The sequence below is a fragment of the Pogona vitticeps genome, chromosome 1 (assembly GCF_051106095.1).
Source record: "Pogona vitticeps strain Pit_001003342236 chromosome 1, PviZW2.1, whole genome shotgun sequence".
Taxonomy (NCBI): Eukaryota; Metazoa; Chordata; class Lepidosauria; order Squamata; family Agamidae; genus Pogona; species Pogona vitticeps.
In genome coordinates, this window is record NC_135783.1 from 301645981 (window position 1) to 301673642 (window position 27662).

Here is a 27662-nt window from a genome sequence, read left to right on the forward strand (position 1 = left end):
CGTTGGCCATTTTCATTCATCTTTCCAATGCCAAAACGGCCTAGACAAGTGGGCCAAGAATTATGATCAGCACCAACTCTAGCGTTAAAGTCTCCAAGAATGAACAGTGCCTCTCTTTCAGGGACTTTTTGGATAGTAGCTGCCAGATCGTCATAGAATTTGTCTTTCACTTCTGGAGTGGATGACAGTGTTGGTGCATATGCACTAATGAGGGTTACTGGTCCTGCTGATGAGTGGAGCTGCAGAGACAGGATTCTTTCACTCCCCACAGTAGGTGGAACAATGCATCTCAGGAGAGTATTTCTGACTGCAAAGCCAACACCATATTCCCTGGTCTCATTCGATGGTTTTCCTTGCCAGAAAAATGAGAAGTTTTTTTCTTTGACAGATCCCGAGTCTGGCAATCTTGTCTCTTGCAGGGCAACAATGTCCATCTGTAGTCTACTTAATTCCATGTCAATGACAGCTGTCTTGCGCATATCGTCTATTTCTTGGAGGTCGTCAGGAAAGCCATAGTCAGGAAAGCCAGGGGTCATTGTCCGTACATTCCAGGTGCCCAGCTTAAGGGCAGAAGTTTTCTTGCATGGTGCACGGTTATCGATCTGCTTGTCGGGTGTGACCCTAAACCCCACGCACCCCGTGAAGTTAACAGACCGTGGCGAGGTAGCACCTTACTGGCTGGGGGCTGCCCAGCTTAAGGCGGGCGGTATCTACCTAGTGAGGTGCAATGACCTCTCCCACCGTCAGAAGTAGCCCCTGGCGTCCTGCTCTACGCCAATTGAGCAGAGACTTATAACCGGTAACTGCTACTTCCCGTGTTGTTTCGACGCTGTATGCGAAGCTGGAGTGTCCTCTCCAGAGCACGAAGCCTGGGTAAAATAATATGGAGGACAGGCTGTTACCCAAGCAGCAAATCCCCCCCTCTCCACGTCGCTGAAGTAGTCCAGTGGAAAGGCAAGAGCCAGTACAACTGGTTCCAGTGACGTCGCAGGAGTTGGCAGAATGACACAAACTGCCTCCGGGACTCCAGCTCCGGATTTTGCCTCGAGGTTCTCTCCTGAAGCCCTTTCCATAAGTGGATATAGCCACAAGGCAGTGGAGGTTTAAATTCGGAGTTTTCCTTCTCCTAGATGGGCTGCCTTCCAGGGCTGACGAGCCCCACCTACCCGGCCTCCTCTCTAATAGTGTGGAAGTAAGGCGCCCAGAGACCTCTGGGTAGTTTGGGCGGCATATAAATTGAATAAATAAATAAAAAATTGAATAAATAAATAAATAAAGTATGCAATGTTAGTTGGGTTTCCTATTTATCAAACTGGGGTAAAAATAGGATTTGAAAATTTCATACACCATTAGACATGCTCTCCTGCTCATCTTCCTTCAAAGCTGAAACTCTACCTTCCCACAGGTCATATACACACAACATAATACACACCAAAACCAGTGTGTATTATGTTGTGTCACAATGTGTAAAAGGTCCATTACAATTCTGACTGCAGGTAATATCGGCAAAGCAATGATTCAAAAACGCTGGGAGCCCTTGGTCTGAAACAGCTCAGTTTGTCAGGGCTGACAACAGCCAGGACTAGCCTTGCTTATCTGGTTCTCAGCCACAAATTTAGATAAGAACACTTAGTCCATCTTGCTCCACTGTCACCAGGCAGAGAATGCTATGTCTGAGGAGGGGATATTCATCTTTGTATTTACATTCTTGGTCCAAGCAAGCACCTGATTTTTTTAGGATTATTGTTTTTGTGCACACACTACATGGAAAGAAGACACTTCTCTTCAAACACATTGCTCTTTATGTAGAGAAAGGAATGATGGAATGGGGGCTATGAACACAACCCCTCAACCCCTGCAATAATTGTTTATGAAAGCAACGGACGTACTGACCAAATAGGGTAAACTGTCATTACTTAAGAGAAATAAAAAGTCCTCATCAACCTTCCTGTGTTTGAAAGCAAAATGCTACTTGTTCTATCTTTTTACTTCATGGAAAATAACTGAACAAATTAAAAATGAATCATTCAAGAAAAGACCTCTAGAATAAGAGAGGGACTACCAAAAAATACCAAAACCATATATATACTGTAAGTAAGACATTTTTTGGTGTTGTATGCAAGGCACTTAAGGCTCAATTAGACAATACGGTTAGCACAACATTAGAAGGAGAGCTCCCTTAAGACATAAAAGATTTCAACAGGAGAAAATCTCAAATCATGTCTTGCAAATTAGTTTCCTTCTGCTTAGTATTTGGTCATTGGGAAATAAACATGTTTTTCATTTGTATGTCTGAACTTGTAGCTTTGAAATAGTGCATTCCTGGAAAAAAATATGTAAGAATAGGTAGTGTGTATTTCCCTGGATGTGTGGCCTGACCCTCAGAAGAGTAGAAGATAAGTTATTTTCAGGATTTACTGACTAAAATCCACTAATAAGTCACAGCTAGAGTATGCCCATAGAATCAGTAGGAATTTGGTGAGCCAACTTTTCCATAAATTCCTTTGATTCAATATGTCTATTCCAGTTGTGACTTACTACTGGATTTCAGCCATTGTGTTGTTTTGTTAGGATTTTAAAATTTGGCAGTTATCAGTCAGTGTTCTTTAGCTTTATAGTAAAACTGTAGCAGTTTTAAATATTATAACTCAGGGCTGAGCCTGGTATCATGAGCTTAAAGGCCATGATTATGGGTCACATGAGTCTTTATAGAACAACTCTTGAGCAAAGTAGAAATTCAGTCACATAGGTGTATGTTTTGGTGTATGTTTAGAGGGAAGTTCGGTTCTGCTTTAAAATTAGGAAGAGCCATGTATCTTAGCTAAGGGCCCCACACCTTTTTCTCCCGGGACATAAACAGCACGCAACCCTTCCAAACTAGGACGACAGACTACTGTTCAATAAACTTACTTAGAATCTGAGAACTGCTGAGCTGGAAGGGACCCTATGGATCATTGAGTCCATCCCCTGTCAAGAAGGCACAGTGGGGAATCGAACTCCCAACCTCTAGCTCCACAGCCAGAGATCTAAACCACTGAGCAATTCTATTTACTTAAATGAAAAATGCTATACAATTCTCTGCTTGAATGTCCATTTGGTCTGGTTGTCAGATCTTCATCTGACAACCAGAGCAAATGGATAGATTCTTATTGCACACTCTCTTTGCTGTTTACTGTCTTGATTTTTTTTAAAAAAATGTTTTCCTCAACTACAGTGGACTGGATGACATGAAGGAAGGACAGTTTTAAGCCTGGAATCTGCCAGAGCTCTTGATTCACAGTAACCTCCTAAATTGAAGCAGAAAATTAATTCAAAATTAATTTGATCCAAGTATTTTCATGTGCACCACAGTCTTAATGGACAAACATCAATGCATGGAAAGCACAAACAGCAATGTGGGAAATTCTGAGGCCAGATTTAGAAAGGGAGGATAGCCATGGTTAGCACCCCATCTTCTTTCTTTATTAAATAAAACCTTCATTGGGAATGGCACCAACACAATAGCATAAAGAATTTTATAGATGTTAGCTTTTTGGAAAAGATAGTAGACTTTGTATGAACACAAAATGTAGGGCAACTGCTGCACCACTTCTTCTTTGGAGGTATGTGGGGGGGGGATGTGAATGGTGCCACTGCCCAAAGTCTTTGCCACCACCAGTGCTGTCTTCACTTCTCACAGCCCTGATGTCATCACCTCAGCACATCAATGATTAGCACCAGGATAACAGTCTAAGCAGCATGCAGATGACATGATCACAGAATTCCTCATTCGGCGAAATATATTGTGTTTCTACTTAAATTGGCAGGTATACAAGCACATTATATCTACATGTAAATGTTATGGAAATTTGTGTCCTGTTTACTCTCTGCTTTCATTATGCACCTCTTTGGCATTCTAAGCAGCAACAATCACGTCGAAAGAATTTTCTGATGCACGTCTGCCTTTATACTATCCAGGTGGGATCTGGAAGCTGCCATGAGAATTTTACCTGAACAGAGGGCATCTGTGCAATAACAAAATAATGGCTGCCATTTTTGGCATGGTGGTGCTTCTTTCAGACATGTTCCGTTTGGTTTGGAACAGAAAAGATGTGCACCAAGTTGCCTGCATAATGGATGGTGTGCCTGAGCTATAGAGAGACTTGTAGGGATGATTCGTCTTCTGGGCAATGGCTTTGCCTGCACTTGTAACTCCTCTGTTCCAAGACACGGCAACATCTTTCTCGCGGTCAGGCTTTCCTTCAGTCTTTTTCGGAGGCAGAAGTTGCAACTTCAAATTCTTTTTGTTAAATGAGATTCTGCACCTCAGCAAGAATCACTCTAGCAGTATATAATGAGAATGTGTAGGAGTCATGGGCACTTCATGTGATATCACTAATTATAACTGGCTGGCACTATTCTCTCCTAGCTCATGCCTGAAGGATCGCTTCTATGTAAGAGTTTTGATTTTTCTATTTCATTGTTCAGAGACTGAATACTTCCTTGGTTTAACAAAGCAACAGACTTAATAGGCGTTTTTCATCTCACTCTCCAACTGTGTCTCTTGTCATTTCCAGAATCTTTAAAAAGAAATACTCAGACCCCACCCTCCACCCCCCGCAATCCCCACAGCAACTCTGTCACCCTCCACTGTAACACTCCTTCACACACTACAAATATTTATGTAAATACAACCATAAACAATCAATTTATATTCATTCTAATGAAAGGAAGGCAAAATTAAAATGTGTTCCAGCAAGTCAGCAATGCAGGTAGAATAAACTGGTATGAGGGATATACTGTGTGTTTCAAGAACACTCGCAACAGGTTTGCCATAAAATGTATCTAATTCAGAAAAGATGGTTTCTCAACTTCTTGATTTTGGATTCAATCATCTGAATAACAAAAATGAATAAATGACTAAAATTCGAAGCCATCCCTGCAACAGAGGTTCTTGGTGATACATATCCATATTTTTTTTGCTATCATCCTAGATATATTTAGCTAATCCCATCTCTCTTAAATGCTATAACAATGTCACCTTTCATTTGTGCCACGTCATGTTCCTCTGATGTTGGACAGAAATTAACTCTCTGGTGGGACTGGCTATATTACACAGAACATCAACCTCAGGTTTTGTAGTCTGATTTATGCCACTGTGCCATAAACATCTATAAGCCCCCCCCCCGTCACCTGTAAGCAAAAGACGGAAACAAAACCACCATCGGTTAGGTACGTTAGTACTTTTTGATTTATAGGCGTAACATCCTATGGCCTTAACCTGTAAGACATCACAGGACATTATCCGTCCACTTTGGAGTACTGTACTCTGCATTCCATAATTGCCACCTTGGAAACAGCACACTTTTATTTGGATGAATGGAAGGAGATGGAAAGCAAAACATCTTGCCACAACGGTGTTTTAAGTGGCTATAACTACATGCTTCTGGTATCCAGAAAGGACTTGTATAGTGCTGTTTGATGCTTGAAAAATCACACACAGGGAGTAGCATAGAAAAATTATCATTTCTTTATTATTTCCACTTCTTTGTGCATGTCTACTGTGCTGTCAAGTTAGAACTGACTTATAGCAACTCTAATACTGTATTTGATATTTAAGGAGTGGTTTTACCAGTTGCACTTCCCCCAGTGAGCTTCCACGGCTCAGCTGGGATTTGAACCCTGGTCTCCAAAGTCCAAAGTCCATCACTCTGTTCACTACACCACACTGGGAGTTCCACTTCTGTACTGCTCCATTAGTGTTATCATCACTCTCTAGAAAAGGGTGGAAGTGGAGGAAATAATTGCTGCTCCAGCTGATTCTTTCTTTCTTTTGCATGTCTTCAAACCTTGACACGTCTTTCTTACAGTGAAGAGGAGTTAACAGGTTTTTCTCTTTCTCTTAGAAACTGCTACTTGCTTTGCTGTAGCTTCAGCATAATGTTGGAGCTGTCTAATTGAGATAGTGCCTCTGATGTCAGTGGAAGTGTACATGCATACTTCATCGAGTGCACATTAATCCCATACAAATGTATTTAGGTTTTGCATCAGCAGTGTAACATATGTCAACATATTTAATCAGCATTTCTGATTCTGAACAGTGTTCTCTTCCTGCCCAGGAATCCTGTTGATAAGACCATCCAAAGACATTTTCCTGAACTGAGTAGAATAGGAAATGCATCCTCACTCCAAAGTAAAGACATGTAGTACCTGAAGCCAGAAGGTATAGCATCCAAGAGGTTGATAATCCCCCAAGAGCTTCTCCCCATCTCTAGCAGTAGGACTGCAACAACAGTAAATTTAATAACTAACCCATTTCTGTTCTTTTTTGGACACCTGAAATCTGCTGCGTGCAATGCCTGCCTCACTCAGTCTAATTTAACAGCTGGTTTGCTCTATTGAGAGCCTTCAGCTTCCAATTTCCTTAACACAATCTGTATGTAGAATCTCAGCCTGTTGACATTTCAGAAAAAATTACAGTCATCCTTGATCCATTAAAAGTCTTCCTTACATTTCCTAATTGTAGAGACAACAAGTTGGAGGGGGGACTGGCTTGCAATTGGTCCTACTTTACAAAGGACAGTGTGGGTTTTTTTAGGGGGGTGGAAGGGATGGGTTTTGGGGGAAGCCATTCTTTATTCAAATAGCTGCCCAGTCAGACTCCCATTAAAGAACCATAAGAAGGGAAAGCTGCAATTTTGAAGTTGCTCATTGTCAACTTCAAGATTTATTCATACTTTTATTTTAAAGCATCGGTTCATTGTGTTTCGGCCCACCGGGGTAATTTACAACAGATTCAAAACATTAAAAATAACAACCAATTCAAAACAGAGTAAAACATTTTCCAGAAGCCACTTAAACAAGCAAGCAGGCAAGCAAACAAACAAACAAACAAACAAACCAGTCCTAATTAATATTTGCACAGTAGACACAGTAGATATAGAGATAGGACTCCAGACAGACAGCTGAAGTCTCAGAAGAATATTATGTTTTTCTATTTCTCCATGTGGTAATACAATTCTCAGAGCAAACTGTTAGGGAAGAAGCAAGTTTGATTTTTGCATGTCTTCATCCATTCAACATTATGGTTCATTGGTTCAGCATGAAGGTATTTGTATGTATGTTGTTTTGTATGCATAATATTTGGAGGCACTGCAGGAAATCCATACATCCACAATATTTTTTTGCCACTGCAGAACATCCATTTAATATGGAACAGACTGCCTCAGAGAGTGGTAGAGTTGTCTTCATGGACAGGTTATAGACTAGAAAGGGGAATTTCTGAGGGGAATCCCCTTGCCTCAGCCACTTCTTTCCTTTCTCTGAAGTTTTTTTTAGCAGAAGTTAGATAGATGGCCAGGATGATTTAGTCATAGATTTCCTGCTTTTCCAGGGAGTTGGAGTAAATTGTCAGAGTTTCGATGATTGTATATCTGTCCTTCTTTGATATCATAAGGTTCCCTTCCCTCGTCTTGGTTTCAGCCAGGAAACCTCAAGGAATGGAAGCTGGCTAACTTGGCAGTCTGACACACAAGCCACATTACTGATTGTAGTCTTCTCAACTATGATCAGATTGTTTTATTTTAGTTTATATTCATTAATTCTAAAGGTGCATCTCTAGATATAAATTGACATGATGTCCTGCTTTTTCCGATGCATCTTTATCTTGGTGAAAACTTGGTAGACTATCCAGAACTCTTGGGTGGCCATCCAATCCAGTGCATGATCCTATAAATGTAGGAGGAGCATTTATGAAAAAAGAAACTGAGAAATTGGGGAACACAGAACGATAAATCCATCTTGAAAAATCAAGGCTTTTCTGTGTGTACCTGGGAAAGTTGGCTGAAATTTGTAATTGTTAGTGATTTCCTGGTAACAAGGAGGATGAAACACCTGCAGCTTCTCTCATCAGAGAGAGGACTTCAAGGCTAATCCAGCTTGTTTCTCAGGACTACACTAGTTCAAAGATTATTTCAACTGCGAGAGAAGGGAAGAGGGCAGAAAATGTGCTGAATTCCTTGAACTTTTGAGGGAACTTGAAGCCTCATATGGAAAGATCTAGAACAGGATAGTTAATGTATAAAAAAGGGTTCAGAAGCTACTTTAGTAGGTTAGAATATGGTTAAACTGCCATTAAGAATTGCTTTGATTCGGCTTAGAGTTAAGGTTTATTTTAAGGTTAACCCATGAAATACATGGAGGCACAAATTTCTCTTTCTTTCTTTAAACTGGGAACTGTATCTTTTGATTGGAAAGCAAACTAAAATAGTTCACTGACAGAGGGTCATTTATTTTATATTGTTGGTGAAACCAATTTATTTCAATTAGTTTTGCAGTTGTAAACCCCCCTGTCAGAGTAAATTGCCACTGCACCTCCCAGCTGATCCAGGCAGACAACCAAGAGGAGTCATGGAGAGTTGTACCACCTGGGCTTCGTTGCCTTCATCAGCTGGGCGGCACAGTGCCTGCTCAGAGGTACCAACCCAGCTTCACTGCCACAGTTCCTCTCGGATGGCCTCTCAGTGGCACTAACAGCGATTTATAACCAGGTGATTGTCAGGTGATTATAAATTGCAATGAAGAATTGTGTGGTATATTGCTAATGTAGCTCTGCTAACAGCTTAATTCTCAGGAGATGCTATAGTGTGAATGAGGATGCACTCTGTACATGCTGCAGAACTGTGCTGACTTCTGTGCTAATCTTTGAGCACTAGATAGAATAGTTTCGCTTTCTTGTTTTATGGTGTGTCCTCTTGATTGCCTTAGATTTCTCTTAATTGTATTTCTGTTCCAAATGTTGTTTGCAAGTTTGTGGATCATTCTGCCTTTTAATTCTGTTTAATAAAATTAAAAAATGTATCCAATGAACTCTCTGGGCTTTTGACTCAGAGGGTCTGAAGTACTAATTTCAGATCTTGTCCTTGACCATTTTGAATAACAGAATCATAGAATAGTGAAGTTGGAAGGGGCTTATAAGTCCATGAAGTCCAACCCCCCCTGCTGGATGCAGGAATACAAATCAAAGGAGATCTGCCAGGTGGTTATCTAAATTTCTAGTATTGAAGCACTTACCACCTCTCAAGGTACTGTAATTAGTTCCACTGTCTTACTGCTCTAACAGGAAGCTTTTCCTGACATTCAATCAAAATCTGGCTTCCTGTAACTTGAGCCCATTGTTGTATGTCCTGCACTCTGGGATAATCGATAACAGATCCTGTCCCTCCTCTGTATGACAGCCTTTCATGTATTTGAAAAGTGTTATCATATCACCCCATTGTCTTCTTTTCTGAAGGCTAAACGTGCCCATTTACCTGGAGTTCTGAGTCTTTTGTGGGTGTGGTGGCAATTCTACCTTTCAAGATGTCAGTACTGGTTCTAAGAATCTAGCCTTCAGGATCTTTAGACTCCTTAGAAGCACTGCCAAGTATTAGGAGCATAGGTACCAGGCTGGTTCCACAGTCCTAATTACAACTCACTTGTCTGATTGGATCCACCCTGGTGTAAACAGGATGGTGTGGTGAGTGGCTATAGGAGTGCCCCTGGACTTGCACATTACTCACAGAGGGTGCACAGAAAAGAGCAAAGAGAAAAAACACAGTGTGATACCACAAACATAGTCTCTTGAATGTTCAAAAACCAGGACACATGTTGGATCACCTTACAATTATACCTACAGTCAATTCATATATCAAGCAGGAGGATGTCTCACTCCCAAATTTCAAGGTAGCACCTCCTCTGCTTAGGTAGAAGGCAGGTATAGGTGTGCACATACCTAAAGCACTATTAAATCTTATTTATGTGGCAAGTATAGCCACGATAGGATATAGGAACAGGAAGACCAAGCTCAGATCATGAGACTTTTCCCTTTTGAAAGCATCTGCATGTTGATGGAGTCCAGTGTGGCTGAAGGAAAGGTGGATTCCAACCATTTAACACTTTTTAAAAAAATGACTGGACCGTCCACCATAAACTACTACAAAGTACAGCTATCATAACTGTCACTTTTTCTCCATCAGGCAATTTTGATGGGATGGCAGTGGGAGGGAAAAATAAAACAAAGCATTCCATACTGATGCGCAAACACAGCATGCGGAGCATCTAAAGCTAAATTGGACTCCTGAAAGCCTCCTGGAGGGCACAAAAGTTGGCAATGGGGCCACATGCATTATCCACCCTTGTTCTATAGCAACATGGCAAGGAGGTCACAATTGAAACACATAAACACATTCACATATCACTGCTTATAATAAGAACTAGAGCTTCCCAGGCTCCTTTATAAAAGTTTGCGGTGGGATAGTAAAGAGACCTAGCCTAGCTATAGTTTAGGTTAGCATATCCTTGACTTTATTGAAGCATCACCATGAATGTTCTGTGCTGTTTCTCTTTCATCAAAGTCATGTCTTTTTCTCCATATCCCTGAACCAACAGCCATACTAGCTTGAGGATTTAGGACCTTGTAGTCCAGAGAGTATACCTTTTTTTGAGTTCTGGAAGGGAAAACATATCTGTGGTCCTCTTGTGAAGATTTAGAACTAGGACTATCCTTTTTTGTTTCTTGCTTTTTTCCTGATCTATAATTCTTTTTTTCTCCTTTCTGCTGCTGTTGTTTGGCCTTTAATGGAACCACCCAGGAACCATTTTATATACTACAAAGATAATCTAATCAATGCTAATTAAAAGCACAATGGAAGCTAATTCCCCAAAGTGGGGAGCATTTGTGGCTTAATGGGCTATTTACACAGTTCAAATGCCCCTAATGACTGTGAATCTTGTTTGAAGCTGTAAATAAGTGTCAAACATAATAAACATGTAAAGAACTGCCTGCCAATGGGGATGACTGCAGGGGGTGGCTGTGCGGGTGAAGATAAAGAGAGAGACTAATGTGAGCATTCACCCAGTCATATCTGGCTGAGTGACCCCTCTTTGTCCTAAAGGGCCCCTTCGATCATCTGCAAGGTCAGAACTGGCTTAAAGAGAATGGCTGCTTTTTGTCCAATGAGGTGTGAAATAGCATTCATGGCGTAGCTTTCCAAATATTGATTCAGAAAGCGCTCTGACCACTGGCTGCAAGAACAGCCTTCCTGGCCAACAAACAGGAGACACGAGGAAAGACAGACATGGTTCCCTCACCTGAAAGGATGTGGGAGAGTGGATTTTCATGTAGATGTCATCTCTTTATATAAAAAGGGAAGGCAGGTTCCCTAGGGAGCAATTCCATTCTGAAAATGCAGAGGCATAAGTTATGTTCAATTTAATTAAAACGGACTGACTGAATGAGGATTGTAGCCTCAGTGGATCAACTCCCCAAAGTGTTTGTGTTGACATTCTGTCATGGTCCTGGTGCATAAAAAAAATTATGGGTTGATGAGAAGTGTGCTGAGCGAGAGTTAAGGAAATGCAGGCTACCCGTCTGCCACTGTATAACAAAACGTGTGTCTTTAGTAAAATCATACTTCCACTGTGGCATTAATTTTCTTTAACTTCTTCCTCTCCTCTTCATTTGCAAATTCAGAGAATGTAATTCGAACAAACAATAGAGAAAATAGAGCATTAAAAGACATCAAGGTAAATACCAAACCAAATACAGTACTGTATACAGAATTCCAGGAAGGGATAATACAGTAGTGTTGGCTATTCCCAATCATAGTGTTTTGAGAAAAGTGAAATCTTTGCAATAGGATGAACCTAGAATACCAAATTCTGTGTTCTGGCTGAAACATAGCTCTGCTTGCCATATGTTTTCTGTAATTTGATTTGTATAGCACAAACACAAAACGGTGTTTCTTGCACTTAATTGGTTAAAAAAAGGGGGGCTGAATTCATGCTAAGAAATACATTAATTTCATGGAGGCTGCCTAGAAGGTCTCGCTCTAGAGAAATAATATTTGTCATAATCTGATCACCCTTCTTCAGAGTGCAACCTTCACAGGTCATTGTGCAGCAATATACTTCTTTTGATAATAATCTCCTTTAACTAGCTTGGAAATTAGTAACTTCTGAGACCAACAAGGGTCTGTTATTGGGTCTGTCCGAAATGAAAAGGCCTTTAAGCTATTTTTTAAATATAGCGGTGGAACAAGAGTTCTTCATACATGAGACTAACATCATACCTGAGCTTCATCATATTTGAATTTCTTTCAAACAGAGGATTGTTAAACTCTGTTATAAGCTCTACAACTGGTAACCTCAATCAATCTGCGCAAATATTAAACACTTTGTGTAGCACATTGGAAGACTGCATTTGTCCTCCAGTCACTTGCCATGCCCTTCATGCCCCATTTTTTAAACTGGAAGAATAGCCAATCACATCCTATAGAGAGTATGATTAGCCTGTTTGTGCTGGATTTTCTCAAAGGCTTTATCATAGCCAATATTTGTTCATGTTATGGTATCTCCATGTCACAACATCTTTCTCCAAATAGATATACACAGAACAGTGCTTCCCTGATTCCAAAACCTCCTCTAAAAATAAATTGTGTTTCCTGCCTTTCTTAATACTGCTTGTATATTCTGCTATATTCTTGATGGTTTTTTAAGGTTATTGCATTTTATTAATTAGAAATGTTTCTTTCTAATTAATAGAATAAAGGGCAATCTCAGTTAAATTTCAGGAGTGATTCCTGATCTATAGATATAAGATTCTTTAAAATATCTTATATTCAATTAGCTTTAATAGATTTTCAAAAATATCAACGACTCCAGAAGCTTTGTCCTTATTATTTTTTTAAAGCCATATTGCATTTCAGTGGATGGTGTCAGCCTGAGAGGACACATTGCTTCATCCCAAGTTTACAAAGGAAATAAGAGAGAAGAAAGAGAAATTCGGCAGGCCTTCCCATCACATAACTCATGACCTCTTTCTTTCCCCCTTACTGTTCTATGTTTTGTGTTTGTGCATCGTAATGTAGTGTTGTTATGATTTAGAACAGTTTATTTACATTTTTATTGTATTATTTTAAGATTGTTAGCCGCCTAGAGTGGTCCTCGCTTGACCAGATAGGCGGGATATAAATAAAATGAATGAATAAATAAATAAATAATAAATAAATAGTGGCTGAAATCCTGTCCAGTGGGTTTAACATCATCAACAGAATCAAAGTGCTGCTGATTAAAGGCTTCCTTTGGTGATTTTGAGGTTCCTGTGACATTGTATACATGTACAACACAAAATCACGTATAATCAGAAGCAAATTGCTGTCATTTATTTATTTATTTATTTATTTATTTATTTATTTATTTATTTATTTATTTATGTATTTAATTAGTTAATTAGTTAATTAGTTAATTAGTTAATTAATTAATTAATTAATTAATTAATTAATTGTATTTATACCCTGCCTATCTAGTCATTTCGACCACTCTAGGCGGCTTACAACATAAGGATAAAAAGTTCTTTTAAAAAATTATAACAATTAATTAATTAAATGATTCTACAAGATGGAAAAAATTAAAATAAATCAAATAAAGAGGGGAAAAAAAGGAAAGAGGACAGGAATTAACTGGAAGGGAAGGCCTGCCTATACATCCAAGTTTTCAGTTGGTTCTTAAAAGTACCCAGCGAGGGTGCAGTGCGAATCTCCGGAGGTAGGTTATTCCAGAGACAAGGAGCCGAGAAGGCCCGGTTTCTAGTTCTTTCTTTCCAAGCCTCCCTCGGCGTCAGGCTCCTCAGCCTCACCTCCTGACTCGTGCGGGTGACATGGGTAGAACTAGTTGGGAGTAAGCGTTCCGCCAAGTATCAAGGTCCTAAACCGTTTAGGGCTTTATATGTAAGCATTAAGACTTTGAAGTCAATGCGGATACGGATGGGCAGTCAGTGCAGCATGGCCAGAGTAGGAGAGATATGTTGGTATTTTCTCACTCCAGTAAGGAGTCTGGCCGCCGCATTCTGCACCACTTGAAGTTTCCGCATCAGCTTCAAAGGAAGCCCCACGTAGAGCGCGTTACAGTAGTTATTGCTATAGACAAAAAAGTCTGCTGCACATGCAGAGCTATGCATGGATTTCAGCCACTATTTAATAAAAAGTGAATTCATTGTGTTTCATATAAATTTGAAAGAAAATAATTCTCCACACCGTAAACAAGTATTATTGTTATAGAAGCTGCTGCATCTTCATCATAACAACGGCAGTAACAAAGTGCCTTCAGTGCTGTGCTCAAACTCAGGGCAACACTTTTGTTCAATGCGCTACCATGCTGTGTCACCACTTGGCAACAGGTCACATGTCCCCCTCTCTCCTGTTACAGGATCCAGATCTCCATTTCATGGTAGAATCCTAGCAGTATCTGGAAGATCAGAAAAGGGGGGGGGGAGAGAACAATCTCCTTCTGTCTAGTTCTCAGTATAGCTCATCCACCACAGATGGACCTAGACCATTTCAAGCCAAACCCAGATAGACCAGATTGAAAGAGATTTGGATAATACTGGGCCCAGTGCGGTGTAGTGGATAGAGTGATGGACTAAGACTCTGGAGACCAGGGTTCAATCCCCACTCAGCCATGGAAAATCACTGGGGGAGTGGAACTGGTAAAAAAAACTCCATAAAACCACTCACTTCTTGAAAGCCCTATTAGGGTCTCTATAAGTTGGTTCTGACATAACAAACTAAGTACAGTCATGCCCTGCTTAACGATTGCCCCGCATTGTGATGAATCCGCTTTAAGATGATGTTTTTGCGATCGTAATTGCGATCGCAAAACGATGGTCTAAATAGGGGAATTTCGCTTAGTGATGATCGGTTCCCTGCTTCGGGAACCGATTTCTGCTTTACAACGATCAAAAACAGCTGATTATCGCGTTTTCAAAATGGCCACCAGATGCTTAAAATGGCTCCCCGCTGTGCTTAGGGACGGATTCTTCGCTATACAGGCACAAAAAATGGCCACCTTATGGAGGATCTTCGCTGGACTGTGAGTTTTTAGCGCATTGGAACGCTTTGAACGGTTTTCAATGCATTTCAATGGGTTTTTTAATTTTGCTTTACGACGTTTTCGCTTAACAACGATTTTTCTGGAACGGATTGTCGTTAAGCAAGGCATCACTGTAACTAACTTTCAGAAATATGTGGAATTAGCTTCCCCTACTTATTTCATACCTTTGTATTTTAAATGGTAAACAAATATTCCTGTTGATAAGATCTAACAAAAACTTTGAATCATTCTCATGCCAGGTTATCTAGTGAAGCTCTAACTATTGTAGTTTCCCATTAGAAGTATTTATAACCTTCTCCATTGAAGGGGCAAAATGAAGGGAGAAAACTGATATTCCTCTGATCTCTTAAGAATTCTGGCTATACCCGCATGCAGTAAATTTTAAAGGAACAATAAAAATGTGACAAGTGGAAGCCAGGGGAGTACCAAGAACTGATTCAGCTATTAATGTGGAAACCAGTTTCTGTTTCCATTAACTGCAATGAATCTAAAGGGCGATGAATCAAAATATTACAGCACTAGTATTTGACACATCAGTGGATTTTGAAATTAAAAATAATTTGTTACTTGGTACAAGGCAACTGTCAGTGTTTCAGCAGAATCCCAGAACAGTTAATTTTTGTATTTTCTAGAGATCCAAGAAGATTTTTAAAACGTTGTGATCTTGTTTAATATCTATCGAGCAAATTACAGTAAGTAGGATTTGAGAAAATACTTTGTGGAGCCATGGCAATTATTTAGAATATTTTTGGGACACAGTATTGTTATTGAGCTAGTTTAATGGCCTTAAAATATCTGTAGTGTCAAGTATCTTATTGAAACAACTATATTGGTCTCCCCTCTGCAGTGGGTTATTTGTCAGTTGAATTGGAACAAGATTTGGGATATACAGTGGGGTCTTGACTTAAGAACTTAATCCATATTGGAAGGCGGTTCTCAAGTCAAAAAGTCTGTAAGTCAAGTCTCCATTGACCTACAGTGCATTGAAAACCGATTAATCCCATAACAGGCTGTTTTTGTTCTATTTTGGTTTTTTTCTGGTCTGTAAGTCAAATCTCAGTCTGCAAGTCAAACCTAAATTTTGCAGCCAGAGAAGTCTGTAACTCAAAAAGTCTGTAAGTCAAGGGTCCACTGTAGATGTGATGTCATGAGCTGACTATTTAGGTAATGACCTGAGAGAATCATCCCAATACAACACAAACAAAAGATAATGAATATTTTGTGAGATAAAACAGCCCAACACCTTTTCACCAATTATTTATTTTGTGGCCACCTTCAGAAGCTATTAAACAAGAGAAAGGAACAATGCAATAGATACAATGATAATATATTTTTAAGATAATGATCTAAAATATGTAAATCATACAATTTCCTTGTACATGCCAATATATTAATAATGCCTACAGAGATCTATGACTGTCATAGTGTCTAAATTTCACAAAGTGGCAACTGGAACAACTGAAATGAATCCAGGTCTGTGCAAAACCTGTCACATCTGCAGTGTTGTAGTATGGTAAATCTCATGGCAATGCAAGATCTCAAACCTCCGTGCTACCCACCCAATTGATTTGATGTTTCGTATATCATGGAATAACTCGTAACACACATCTTATTAGTACTTTCCTCTTCTCTGTAGTAATTTTCTGTATATAATTCTTCTCAATTTTTGTCTTTTATTTTGGACCTAAGCAATTTTTGAGTAATAATAATAGCAACAACCATCATCACCTATAACCTGGACATTCCCCAGCCAGGCAGACACATTAATCCACTAGAAATCAACCAACCAACTAACCAACCAACCAAAACAAACAAACAGACAGACAGACAGACAGACAGACAGACAGACAGACAGACAGACAAAGAAACAAACAAAGAAACAGATAAAGTTGGCCACAGTCTACAATGCTCACACTAAATAAAACTTGTTAGGCTTTAAGATGCAACAAGATTCTGCTACAGTATTTGGAATTGACCTGGACACCAATTGTATTCCTGGTTCTTTCTTCAGCTTACTTCTCAATTATGACCTCTGCTTTGTCCTTTGGAATACATGCTTGACTTCCAGCTTCATTTGGCAATTTTTGTGCCAGCTACTGGTACTTGTTTTTCAACTCCAGTCTCCTGCCTGAAAACATTCTAGTTCAGCCATGAAAGTGCCTTGTACATGTTGGAAATTCAATTATTTAAAAACTCTCCAGTTTATGATTGTGGGATATTGTGCTTCTCTACCTATGATTCCAAAGACCAGGAAATGGCCTGATATTGCTGCTCAACACCATGCCCACATTGCCAGCAGAAAAAAGGATGACAGGCTTTCCATAGAAAAGGGCAGCCTGGATGCTGACAACACAGTCAAAATGGTCTATAGCAGAATCTGATATTATATGCATCCAAGAAACTCATGTGAAAAGAAAAGACTTGAAACTGTTAGAATGCCCAAGGTTAGGAAAATTATTTGCAGCCTCGGACGTGAGTAAGAAGAAGAAAGAGGTAGCCATCTATATTAAAAAAGAATTAGAACCAAATCTGATTTTTGCCTCAGATGATGGAAGGATATTAATGGTGGAAATTTAAAGAGAATCAAAGAAATTGTTAATCGTCAATATCTACGCACCAAATGGAAATCAGGAAAATTTCTATAAACAGCTGCAACGAGAATTGGCAAATAAAGATTATGATCACTACTGTGTAATTGGAGATTTTAATGCCGTCTTTGATAAAGAATTGGACACAAAATCAGAAAAAAGAAGTAAAAAGAAGAGAAGCACAATTCCAAGAAATTTTTTACAACTGGCAGAATAATTAAATATTGTAGACGCATGGAGAACATGTAATCCAAGGACAAGAGATTATACTTTTTATTCTAATAGACATACAGTGGGGTCTTCACTTAAGAACAGCTCGAGTTAAGAACATTTTGACTTAAGAACCACTCTCATAGGAAAATATTGACTTGACTTACATACTTAGATTTGAGTTAAGAACTGAAAAAAAAACCACGTGGGAGGCAGGGAAAGTGCAAAATGTGAACTTTCAGTTAACTGTTGGCCAGTGAAAAGGGTGCCTGTCTGCTTCCTCACTCCTCCCAGCGTTTAGAGAGTGGATTGGGAGACAGTCTTCGGACTGCCTGGTACTGTACTGCCTGGACTGTATTTTCCCTGCCTTCCCTGAACCTTTCTTGACCTAGGAAAAAAAGAAACAAAATATCCCCCTCTAGTGGTTGAAGGCGGAATAGCAGCTTCCCATTAGTTTCTATGGACTGAAAAGAGCAGATATGGATCAAATGGTTTTCAATGCATTTCTATGGGAAATGCAGATTTGACCTGAGAACTTTTTGACTTGAGAACCGCCTTCCAGTACGGAGTAAGTTCTCAAGTCAAGACCCCACTGTAAATCATGGTCAAGAATTGATACATGCTGGATGTCAACAAACTTAATGAAAGAATTGGAACAAATAGATATTCTACCTAATACATTTGCAGACCATAATCTAATTTTCTTACAAGTAGGCAGTAGACCCAGAGAATTTAATTGGAAGCTTAATACACTTCACTTAAAAAATGAAGAATTCAAGAAACAAGCAAAAGAAGAAATGGATTTCTTTTTTAAACAGAATATGAGACCAGATACCTCAATGTTTATGATCTGGGAGGCAAGTAAGGTTTTCTTTAGAGGAATAGCCATAAGATTTGCAGCAAAACAAAAAAGAGAAAGACGGAAAAAATATAAGACTTTGGAAAACAGACTAGCTTCAGATGAGAGGCAGTTGAAACAAAACCCAACAAATAAAGAACTGACAGAGAGGATAAAATTTGTACAACACCAGATAAACATATTGCTCACCGAAGAAACTGCAAGGAAGTTTAAATTTGCTAAGCAAATTTTTTTTGAGAACGCAAATAAACTGGGAAGATGGCTAGCATATAAATTAAGGAAAGAGAAGGAGAAGACAATAATACGAACTTTGAAAGATGAAAAAGGAGTGGACAAATTTAAACAGGAAGATAAAAAAGATTGCCGAAGACTTCTATCGGAAGCTATGCAAGAAAAAAGAACCTGACAAAGAAGCCCAGAAAGAATATACAGTGGTGCCTCGCTTAGCGATCACTCCGTTGAGCGATGAATTCGCATAGCGAGGGGGTCCAGGCCATCGCTGGAGCGTTCGCTCAGTGATGGCCCCTATGGCGTTTTTTCGCTGTGTGACGATAGCTAAGCGATTCGCTTAGCGATTTTCGCACAACGAAGCGGGGGAAAACAGCTGATTGGCGGTTCCAAAATGGCCGCCGCAACTTTTCCCGCCGTGCCCTCGCTTTGCGAAGGCCCGAAAATGGCCGCCCCTATGGAGAAGCTTCGCTCAACGGTAAGTTTAGGGCCCATTGGAACGCATCAAACCAAGTTTAATGCGTTTTAATGGGTTTTTTGGTTCCGTTGAGCGATGTTTCTCATAGCGATGGTTAATCCGGAACGGATTAACCTCACTATGCGAGGCACCACTGTATATCGAAGCACAACAAAATGAAATTGACTGAAGAACAAATTCAGTCCCTAAATGAGCCTATAACATATGCAGAAATTATAGAAGCTCTCAAAAAACAAAAAATGGGAAAGCACCAGGTCCACACAGGCTACCAGCGGAATATTATAAAGAATTGGAAGAGGCGTTACTTCAGCCATTTAAGAAGCTTTTAGAATGTGTTGAAGAAGAGGGGAAAATACCAACAACATGGACTGAAGCGACAATCTCTCTTATCCATAAGGAAAATACGGAAGGTAAAGAAATTCAAAATTATAGACCGATTTCATTGTTGAATGTGGATTATAAAATATATTTATTTTTTATTTTTTATTTAATTTATATGCCGCCCACTCTATCCAAAGGTCTCTGGGTGGCATATAATATATGCGACCATCCTGGCAACCAGAATGAAAAGAATTTTAATTTAGTTAATACATCAAGATCAGTCTGGGTTTCTTCCAAAAAGGCAGATGAAAATAATATGATAGTCCTAAATTCCCTGGAATATTATGAAGCACACCCGGAGAAACAGATGGCCATGATATTCCTGGATGCGGAAAAAGCCTTCGATAATCTCGATTGAAATTTTATGACATATTTGCTGGAAACACTGCAAGTTGGAGAAAGATTTTTGAAGCTAATTTAGTTAGTTGGCATTAGTTAGGCATCCTTCAGTCTCGAAAGACTATGGCAACGTGCTCTGTATGGAGGACTTGGAACACCGTCTAGTGTGGCTGAGGAGGCCAATTCCAGAGTGACAATCCCTTCCACACTGAAGACAAATCCAATCTGTCCCCTGTCCAGCTCTCTGATTTTGCTGCTTTTGTGACTTCCTCTTTGCCTCAGCCTGCTGGGCTAATTAAAGCAATATATACCCAACAAAAGGCAAAAGTGAGAATTAACTGCGAGGTGTCGAAAGAAATACAAATACAGAAAGGTACTAGTCAGAGGTGTCCACTCTCTCCACTACTTTATCTTGACTCTAGAAATATTAACTGAACAAATTAGAGATAAAAAGGAATTGAAAGGATTGAAAGTAAAAGGCCAAATCTATAGACTTCAGGCTTTTGCAGACGACTTAGTCATTATACTGGAAGATCCAGTGCATTCAATAGAAGACCTGATGGCAATGTTAAAAAACTTTGGTGATATGGCAGGAATGAAAATAAACCCAAAGAAAACAAAAATACTTACTAAAAACATAAGAGAACAAGAACAGCAGAAGTTAATAGAGAAGACGAACTTCCAAGAGGAAAAGAGAATTCGATATTTAGGGATCCAAATTACAAAGAAGACGAGTACACTATTTAAAGATAATTACATGAAATTAATGAAGGAGATACAGAACAATTTGGAGACATGGGATAAATTACAATTATCGTTGTTGGGAAGGATTGCGACGATTAAAATGAGTGTCTTGCCAAAAATCTATTCTTATTTCAGACTATTCCTATCATATTAAAGCAGTCCTTTTCCCAAGAACTTAATAAGATAACCATGAGATTTATATGGCAAGGTAAAAAAACAAGAATTAAAATTAAGGCAATGCAAGATGCTAAACAGAGGACTGGCTTTGGTCTTCCAGATTGGGTTCTGTATTATAGATTGTGTATTTTAGATTGGATAAAATAATGGATAACTTTGGAAAATAATAGATTACTTAACTTGGAAGGACACGATTTACAATTAGGCTGGCACGCTTATCTATGGTATAAAAAGGATAAAGAGCAAAAGCATTTTAATTTACATATGATAAGAAGAGCTTTATTGGGAATGTGGAGAAAGATTATACAACAAATTTATCACAAAACACCTGTATGGGTGTCACCTATAGAGGTCTTTACACAACCTAATCTCATGACAAAAGCAAAACTTTTAAGATACCAAGATTTATTTAAAAAGGATGGTGAACTAAGGTCTAAAGAAGAGCTAGAGACACAGAACATCTATATAGACTGGTGGTCCAGAGCACAGCTGGAATCTAGATATACAAAAGACAAAATAGAAGGTTTCTACTCAGAACAAACAATGTTTGATAAGCTTTTATTAAGTTCAAAAGATAAATTTGTTAAGAAAATGTATAACTATCTGTTAGAAATTAAAATGCAAGATGAAATGGTTAAAGAATGTATGATTAAGTGGGCACTAAACATAGGGCATAATATCGATATTGATCAATGGTTGAAAATATGGCAAAATAATATAAAGCTCACAAGATCGGTTAATTTTAAGGAGAATATATATAAGATGTTTTATAGGTGGCATATGACTCCAGAAAAACTTTTGAAGATTATACAGATGTATCAAATGTGTGTTGGAAATGTGAAGCACAAGTGGGAAGCTATTATCACATGTGGTGGTCATGTAGAGTAGCGAAACAGTATTGGAAAAGAGTACATGCTGTGTTGCAACAAATATTGCTTTGTAAGGTGCCATTAACCCCAGAACTATTTTTATTGAGCATGATACCTGATAACATAGATAAGACAAAGAAATATACAGTTATATACATAGTTACTGCAGCCAGAATTCTCTATGCCAAAAATGGGAAAAGTCCGATGATACCGAAACAAGAAGACCTTATAGAGAAGATATGGGAAACAGCGGAAATGGACATTTTATCAGAAGTGATGAAGGACTTTCCTTTCCAAAAGGCAACAGAAAGATGGGACTTATTCTACAAATGGACTGAATCAACAGGCAGCGTATGAAGAGCATATATTGAAACGAGGACTTAAAACTGGAAGGCAGAAAATAGTAAAAATAATAATTTGGAATTTTGATATGGCAATAGGTATAGAATGGACATTAGTATGTTATTGTTTCTCCTCTTTCCTATTAACCTCAATTCCCCTTTTCCTTTTTGTCATCCCCTTGTTAAAAATAAAAAATAAAAAAAGATGGTCTATAGCAGTGGCTCCCATCCTTGGGATGACTCCTGACATTTCCAGCTCAGTTAGCCAGAAATATGACTTCTGTCATCTTTCCTATTCCAAGTTTATTTCTCTAATAAGCACAATCTTTCTTATTTCCATGGAAAGACGTGTGGTCATGATTCCTTTACAAAGGAGGAAGTGTGCTCAGGTAATAATTTTCAGTTTCAAAGGCTGCATCTACCAGTTAACCTTACTCCAGTGCTGCTGTATGTGTATTCTCCAACAACACAAAGGTTTGTCTCGTCACCATTTTTTGTTGCAGTGGCACAAATTTGGCTTTCTTTGTCTTATTTTGTTGCTGTATTGCAAATCCACCTAATTAATCAGATTGCTAGAACAGTTAATTGAACAATCCTCCAAATTCTGTTGTAATGTATGCCAAAACCTATGAGCTTCCCATAGAGTGCTATATATCTGCGTCAGGACTAAAAGTGAATTAGGGTGTTTTTTTTAGTGAACCCAATACTCATGATAGGACAAATATGACGCAACTCCCTTGACATCCTTATGATGGCTAACAAGAAGAGAATTGTTGCAGAACAACGTAGGATGTGTTATGATTAAAATATATGAAGCCACCCATCTGAAAGACATCATTTATGTATGTTATTTACCAAAGCGAAGATTATTACTTTATATACTGTGGAATATTGGGGAAAGTTTGACTGTTCTTTCCTCACATGCAGATCCTGTGGTTTTATGGTCATCGACTTGGGTAGTCATGGATCCTAGCTGAAAGAATGATAAGAGCCATCATTGCTTGGTTTGCAATGCTGGTCAAACCTTATACTATGACAACATTTGGCGTATTAGAAGTTTCAGCCAGTACAACATTTTCAGAGACAAGGCAAGGTATGTTTTTGTCATTTTGATCACACCCTTGTTTGCACTGTTAACCTCTTTTTATGTGGTCATGAGAGCTTCTGTTCAAAAAGCCGTCGATACTTATTTGAGTGTAACGTATCATCACATCACAACACAAATAGCATTAACTAGATATAAAGAATCTAACAGAGAGAGGCCTCATGATTTAAAACGGGTGGGTCTGCATGATGTAACAGAGGCAAGGAGCCAAAGCGGCTTATGGGACAACTAATTGTGGAAATGGGTACCAGAGGAGTCCAGATAAAACCCAGCAAACCAGATAATGTGGCTTCCTAGAGTTTGGGAGGGGATCCTTTTTTAAGTGGGTCAGCTGCAGAATATGTCCAGCATCTGCCTCAGTTGCACCATTTGTACTAGGACTTGCATCCAAGGCAGCCTTACCTATAATGAAGAGTTTTTCAGATGTCTATGTTCGCCTGGGGCTTACTGTATGAAAGGCTCAACATCAGCTCATGGAGGAGTTTCTCCTGCTCCTATGCTTCTGCCAGGGCTTGTACAACACAAAGGTTCATAAGTTACAACACTTAGCTCCTGCTCTCTGCCCCAGTCCAGATGGCCAGATGGATCAAACTCCATACACCCACTGGCTCAGTCCTCAGTTTCTTTCCCTCTCTTCTGGCTTACTGGTGTGCTACAATTCACATACAAGCCCAAGAGCAGCACATGTAGAAATCTTCATATACAACTTGTGACTGGGAATGCATGGAGATGAGTGCCCAGTTCCCTTGAATACAAAATTCAGTATTTTTCCTACTTCAGTGCTGCTCTCCTAGGATTCCCCCCCCCTCCGGAGACCTGGGAAAGCACAATATTTCAACTGATGACCTAACACACAGCACCCCTGTTTGTGCTGAAACATATCTCCTTTTTCGGAAACACAGAGGAAAGTGGACTTAGTTTTTCAGTTCCAGTATTCTTGCTTTTCAGTCATATACAACAGGCATAATTTTCCAGTGCTGAGTCTTCTACAGACACATGCTCAACTCTGATCAATCCTTGCGTCTCTTTATAGAAGATTCAACTCCTTCCTGATCAGAACTTTCCCATGTGGTTTGTTAAAATAGTGTTAGTATTTCTTGGGCTAGATTTTTGGTTTATGAATAGTTCTGAATCAGTGTTGATTTCTTAGGTGTCCCTTCCTTTCTCCATTTTATTTTATACCGGGGAGGCCCAGATTTCACTGCTTTTATCTCACATTTTTCTTCTATTTCCCTCTGAACTAATTTTTACATCTGAGCATGTTGATTGCATTGTGGTGCAATCTTTCTCAATGTTGATTGTTTAAGAACTTGTCATGTGAGTTAGTAGCTTTATGTTTTTCTTTATTGTTCTTTAGATCAAACTGGAAACATAGCAAACTTGAACATGAGAGATGCTGGAATATTAGAGACAAATGTAGTGTTTTACCCTGCTTTCCAGTGATTATTTTGCACTCGTCAACAAGGCCAGTACTTGGTTCAATCTGGTTTTTGCCAAAGGCTCTAGGGTTATTGAACCATGTCTATGTTTGTATGCAGCCTAATTAGTCATATTACCACTGCTGTTAACTGCATTTAATGAAAGGCAGATGGTCAAGAAGGTTGCATTATTGAAAGAACATTGACCCTTCTCTTTTACAGCCTACGTAAAGTGTAATGTAATTTTAAAAGAAATATGGTGGTGGAGAGCACGGTTAAATTGTATTTTAGTTTGTGTATTTTATGTTTATGTTATAGTTATAAAAATAAAAATAAAAAATATATATTATTCCAGTTGCCTAAAACAGGATATATTATTGTTAAAGCTCTGTTCAAGAAAGGGTGCAAATCCATTTTGAAGTGAAATATTCTCTTTCAAGAGATGTTACTCTTATTGTGTAGTAGGGGTGCTATTCTTGTTGTATAGAGACAGCAATCCTTATGTCACACACATACTCCATAATTAACACATGAGGTAACACTGAAATAAAATCAGTGGCAAGAAAAAAAGGGATTACATAACCACCCAAGTGCTCAATTTAATCTAGATTATTTGCATTTTCAAAAATCTAACTCAAAACAATATTTAACCACCTTCACTTAGATTTTCCAATGCTTGTGTTTATACATCAGAAAATGTATATCTGTTATGCTCATCAAGTCACTTCTCACTTATGGAGACCCTAATAAGGTTGCTAAAGCATGTGAGATATTCCATGGCAAAAAAGGACCTCCAACTCTCTCTGGTGATCTTTCAGAAGCACAGTACAGAAAGATTTAAGGGAACTAGCCGGCCTTCAAAGAGTTGGAGGAATTTGGAATTTGTTTTTCCTCTTTTTGGTGCAAAGCTGAAGGACATAGGGAGCTGTCCATTCTCACTCCCTCTCTTGGAAAATGAAAAATGGTAGGTCTGGATTGGTTGCGTACCTGAAATACTAGGCCAAATCACAATCCTAACTGTTAATCCTTGATCCGTACTTTAGAATAGTCACAGGGTCAGAAAACACAAGCAAGGTTGTGCCATTGTTTATAAAATCCTGGTTGATGAGAGTTATTCAGGGACACTTTTTCAATTAACCCAAACATTTTACATTGATTATGCTAGGCCATTAATCGACTAAAGATGGCAGTCCCGAATTCTAATTGTCAAGAGCTGGATGTCAACGCATATGAGTATAAAGGTGAATGCTTTGGGCTGTTGGTAGTGACTGGGTGCAACTCAACTTGCCGGTGATTGTTGTAAAACAGTGGCAAGTTGCATTTATAGCATTTGGGCTCAGTTTGCGAGAAAACACAAGGGTGAAGTGAAAAAACACTTCTGAAATGCCTAGACCACTGGTTTTATATATATTGGGCAACGTTTTTTTGTGCAGGCATAATGTATTACATCTACATAAATGTGCCAAGAATTACACCCAGCAACAGGGAATCGCACAATTCATTTACACAGTCCCTGGGGATACGACTGCATAATGCATTAGCAGAAGTGGATAGTTCTTCTCCCTTCACACTTTTGTATTTTCCCCCAGCATTATGCGATGTCCATTTTATGTGTGTCATCAAGTCAGTTCTCACTTATGATACCCTTTTCAAGGTTTTCTACAGAGGGAAAATTCAGAAGTGGTTTACTGTTCCTTTCCTCTGGGGGTGTCCTGGGACCATGCAGCTTGCCCAAGGCCACACAGGCTGGCTCTATCCACAGGAGGCACAGTAGGGAATTGAACTCCTAATGCCTGGGTCTGCAGCAGGATTCCTAAATCATGGAGCTGTTGTGTAGCTATGCAAAAGGATTTTGCCCTTGTGTCAGTGTACATACTCATATAAAGAAAGGAAAACTTATTCCAGTATCCCGCTCCTTATTAACCACATGTGAAATTATTCCTTCCATATGTAGTTTCACTGTCCCCATTGCCTAAGGTGTGGGGCACTCTAGTTATGGAGTCTCTGTGCTCCATGATTGCCAGTGGGATTCATCTGTTAGTTAGTAAGAGAATAACCTCATCAGCCTTTGTGTTATTGTGTGCTGTCTGCCAATTTTCCAGCTGGCAGCAATGAGCAGTCTTCCTGAACACCCAAAAATGCTGTAAGATTTTTATATTAGAAATTGGAAACTAAACTGTAAAGAGTAATAATGAACCTGGTTTAGGTAAGAACTGTATGATCTGGTATAACGACATGTATTGCTGGGGTATAAAATTTTGTTTGCTCCAACTTGGAAAATAAAGATAAGGGAAAAGCAATCAGATGTTTACTAACTACAGTTGCATAAGATTGATGGGAGGGAATATTAATGTTCCTGAAAATTGTTTTCTAGTTGCTTCATACTGCAATTTCAGTCCTAATTTTGGATAGCATTTATATTCCTGCAGCGAATTCTCAGTATAATTCAACTGCTGTCTGGTTACTTCTGGAATGACTGAGCTTTATGTTTAGGATTCTGAAATGTTCTAAGTATTATGATGGATTATTTTAATGCCCCAATTGGAGCATCTCCCACAAAACGGGACCCCAGATTATTTCTCCTTGTACATAATTTTACCATTAATGGAGGTAGTGTTATTGAATATATTTGTGAGTCAAGACATTAAAGCCATCTTATTTCTAGCATCTCAGCAAACATTAGAGACGATAATGCTCCTCAATTTATATTCACACAGCTAACTCTTCAATCCACTGAAGAAAAGCAACACAAGTAGACAAGAAGGTGAAATAATGCTAGGAAAAACATCAAGTAGATGTGATGAATTTCAATTTCTTTTCAAATTTGAATATGTTTTCGTGTTCTAGGAAGCATTGTATGGAAAACATTAATCTTGTCTTAGGTGTATATCAAGCTATTTTATTGCAACCAATGTTTGCACGCCATCAAGTCAATTCTGATTTATGGCGACCCTTCCCAGGGTTTTCTAGGTAGAGAAGGCACAGAAGTGGTTTACTCTTTGTTTGTTTGACAGAAAT

General features: G+C 39.0%; 1 long non-coding RNA gene across 1 annotated transcript; it reads left to right on the forward strand.

The window, feature by feature from the left end:
- Positions 1 to 1735: 1735 nt before the first annotated feature.
- Positions 1736 to 26613, forward strand: LOC110078995 (uncharacterized). Its single transcript, XR_002300545.3, has 3 exons — positions 1736 to 8528; positions 23049 to 23214; positions 24584 to 26613. It is a non-coding gene; the product is annotated as an uncharacterized LOC110078995 (long non-coding RNA).
- The last annotated feature ends 1049 nt before the right edge of the window (positions 26614 to 27662 follow it).